The sequence below is a fragment of the Lichenostomus cassidix genome, chromosome 6 (assembly GCF_008360975.1).
Source record: "Lichenostomus cassidix isolate B80296 chromosome 6, HeHo_3.0, whole genome shotgun sequence".
NCBI lineage: Eukaryota > Metazoa > Chordata > Aves > Passeriformes > Meliphagidae > Lichenostomus > Lichenostomus cassidix.
In genome coordinates, this window is record NC_139487.1 from 6,673,306 (window position 1) to 6,677,541 (window position 4,236).

Genomic DNA, 4,236 nt, shown 5'->3' on the forward strand with positions numbered 1-4,236 from the left:
CTGTGGTAGTTTCTGCAGTCTGACCTGGGCTGCAGCCAGAAGACAGAGTGCTCTGTGCTGGGAGAAGGAAGGAGTGGCTTCTACTCTTCCATCACCTCAGGCAGGACACACACAACCTTAAACTGGGTTTTGCCTCCCATATAATCTGGGTGATGACTACATGTACTCCTCCTCCATGAAGAACTTCTTCTGAGTGAGAAATGGCACTGCAGTCAGGAGACCTCAATTTCCAAAGAGGAGAATCAAGATTCCCAGGGAATCCATCCTTGGAAACTGCACACCCCAAGCCACCAGTAATGCTCATTGCTGTTATTTTTCATGAGGAAGTGAGACTTAGGTTATATAAATTATATGCTAAATTACAATAATGTGAATTATTATCTGAACAAATGCATTACTGTGGAGGTTTAGATCTCTTTTTTTTTCCCCTTCACCTCCCTAATTGGTTAGATGTGAAGCCATTATCTACTTAATGCAATTAAAGGTAATATTTTTCACAGGATAAACACACAACAATAATTCCATGGGCCAGAGCACAAAGAGGGACTTGAATGCAACTTTTTTCTTTGGGTCTCACAAAATATAGGTCATCAAAGTGATAGCAAGTGCAGTAGCCACCCAACTGTTAGTGGGTAATTGAATACAGCATTTAGACTAATTTAAAGAGTACTTTGCTCCTTGTTTCTGTTTGTCTGCAAGCACAGTTAAGAAGTAAGAGTCATGCAGGGCACTATTAATATTTTTTTCATTTAGAGCTGAGGAGCATCACATCAACCCTATCCTTTTCTCCTCTGCCCTCTGCTGACCTGTTTTGACCTATTAAGAAAGGGGATACGTTTTACCCTTTTCTTGTCTTCAAATTTTAGGGAAAAAATGTGTATCTGAACTTATTATATCATTTATTTGGCAAAAGATGGTATTTTTTTCAAGTGAATATCTCTTTTGTCAAAGAAACTGTTCCCAGTTCATATCACCAACAAGATGTTAACAAATTTAACCTTGTTTATCCACACTTTAATACAACCATACACAGTATATATTTCTGAAGGATGAGGGTGTGGCAAAACAGTTTGAGATTTACACTCCAGTCAGGAAAAACCAGCCTTCAAGGCATAACATCATAAAATTCCTATTTGCAACCTCTGAGGACACATCCCAGGAAGGTATGGAAATAAATAGGCAGACATAACGCTGTCAGCTGGGGCTAGGTGATGAAAGCTCTGATATGACAAACTAGATTAAAAAAAACCCTCCAGAGATCCAGGAAGGAGAATTCATCAATGGCAAATTAAGATACGCTCAAATATTTCTTGAGAGATAGAACCTCATTATGCTGCTGATTTATGGAGCAAAGTAATGACTGTGGACAGCATTGTCTAAAGACAACAATGAGCACTGCTATATCGCAGTAATAATTAGAGTCACATGAAATCTTCTATTTTTTTTTTTTAAATTCTAAGATGATTTGTAATAAAGGAGAAAAATGCGTCGCACATGGTAATCTGAAATGTAATGGAAATACGTGGCCCAAGTCGTTCCCATATTTAAAATATTTAAAATTCTTCTTGCAATGCTGCCCACCAACAAAATAATAGTAATTTCTGGCAGGAATTATAAAATCTAAACTACAGCACAAAGCGTTTTTCACCAAATTACTCACTCTATATCCACAATTACAGCCCATTTTTTTTCTTATGCTGATAACAAAAGACACATTTTAAGATCCTCGCTGTGCTACTCTTCCTTTAATAAATAAAGTGAGCTTTTCAAAAGCCGCAAAACGATGCAGATAAAAATCAAAACATTTCTACATTTAAGGATGCAATCAAAGACTCGCCATGAATGGTGCGATATTAAAGTTTAAAAAAAAAAAATAAAATCAATTTGCTGTGTATTTTTGAACATGGTTTGTCACAAATAGCATTCCCAATAGATAAGAATGATTATATGGTAAAGAGCGTAATTTATATATCTCGAGCGTTCTGCTTTTGTCACTGCCATCGTTAAGGAATTTGACACGTTTGCAGGAGAACAATATATGTCAACTGAAATATATACCAATTAGCCCTAAATGGGACACTGAAATGAATGATGCATGTGCATGCTATACTTACAAGTAATAACATGTGGTTTAAAGTCGCTCGCGTTTTCAAACAAGAATTCTTTTTATGTTGTCATTTAAAAAATCTAATATTTCAAAAGGTCAGGAATAAATAGCACCATTAGCATTAAAAGCTAGCTAAAGGGAAAGTAATTTGTTGTTCATTTAACATTGCATTTTATGTAATAGCTTTGTAAAGTGGTCGGGGTGGGGGGGGGCAGATTTTACTCTGCTGAAACAAGATGACGGCAGCTCCGGCTCATTGTTAAAAGGAGATTTTTTATTATGCTATTGTCAACTTTAACGTCTTGATTCTGTTAGGTGTTTGTTAAAATTACATGGGCTGCCGAAGTGGCTATGGCAAGGGATAATGCTGAGAATATCATAACTGTCAAAACAATTGCGTAGGCAAGAATCTGCCTATTCCAAGGTAGTGGAACAAAAGACAAAGGAGAAACTCTTCTTCCAGTGTTAGGAAGTTAATAACCCTGTTGAGGGTTCCTCAGCAGGAGGCACTGAGATCAGGACACCAAATTCTGGGAGACACAGTGAAGGCAGAAGGAAGCAGGAGATGCCAAAGGGATTGGGGTGCAGGAAAACCCAGCATTGAACACCAGCTCTGTGGCTGTGGCTGTGCATAAGAACAGAACTATTTATCTCCCTGGAGAGGCTCTGTGGGTTCCTCCAAGGACTGGATGGCACAGATGAGGTGCGAAAACCCCCATTCCTGTGGCTGGATCCTCTTCCTCCTGCCCAGCTGTGGCTGTGCAGCCTTGGAGAGTCAAGGAAGGCTCTGCAAGAGCAACCCAGAGCTGGATTTACCATAGCCTGAAGCAGTACAAAGAACCCAAATCCTTGAGTTTATTAGGCCTGACCATCTCATTCTACCACTGTAAGACTGACCATAGTTGGGAAAAACTGGAGACAAAGTAAGTGCCAGCTTGTAAGTGTCCTTCTGGACTGCATAGCCTGGAAGGAAACACACAAAGAGAATTCTGCTGGGTGCTTGCTGCACTTGCTGAATTTGCTGCTGCCTGAGGAGCTGCACAGGGAGAGAAGGCATGGAACAGGGGAATTCTAGAGGAATTCAGCAAATTCAACCAGCCTGGCATTAAACATTTCCAAAGATGAAGTATCTATCACCTCTCAGGCCAACCTGTGCCAGTTTTACCACTCCTGTAATAAAGAACTTCTCCCATATATCTAACCTAAATCAAATAGTGCCTTTTAATCTGGGCAAAAAGCAAAAGTGCAATTTAGAAGGTTTTTAAACATAAAAGCAAGCCTGTATGTCTCTGACTAAAATTGAAATTGCTGGAGGATATTCTCTTCAGTTGTATTAAAGCAAGGAATGATTTGGCTTTTACATAAAGAACTTACTCCAGCTCACAGCATGCCCACAGGTTGGTAATCTTCAGGGCTGATGATTCTTTTTCTATTATTTACAGCTCCCATCTCCCTCCCACCACCCTGTGAGAGCTGGCAGAATGCACTCAATTAAAAAAAACCAGGAAAAACCGAAACAAAACAAAAATGTTGATTTTTTTTTTTTGTACTAGAAAAGTAGTGCTCCAACACAAAATAAATTGGCTTCCACCTCCACCACTGCAGGGAGAATCTAAAACCTTGCTGGAGGGTTGATGTCCTTCAGGACAAGGTGTTCTGGGGGAGGAAAGGTCACCCAGAGAGTCAGAAGGAGCAGAGTGCCCCAGTCTGGGGCAGATCAGGAGGAACTGCACAAGAGAAAAGGTGCCCAGGAACAGCAGATCTGTGCAGCAGCAAATCCCCAGCAGTTCTGTGGGGTTTTTCCAGTGAGGATGAACTTCCTCTGGCAGCAGAGGAGACACAGGATTCTGCTTATCCAGCAGAATGCTGAGGGAGATGAGACAGGATTACATGGGGACAGAAATGAATTTATTTCTGTTACCTGCCTCCTTTCCTCTTGCCTGAAATTCTTTTGACACAGGCTGAAAGCAGGGGAATTCTTCAACAGGTTTTGGCACATTCACTCCTAAAACTACTCTCAAAATTCTGTCTATAGAGAAATATCCACAGACTTAACCTCCATCTCCCAAACCAGCAAAACCCCACCCAAAACAATACCCACCATCAGTAATACAGCTGCAGACTCTGTG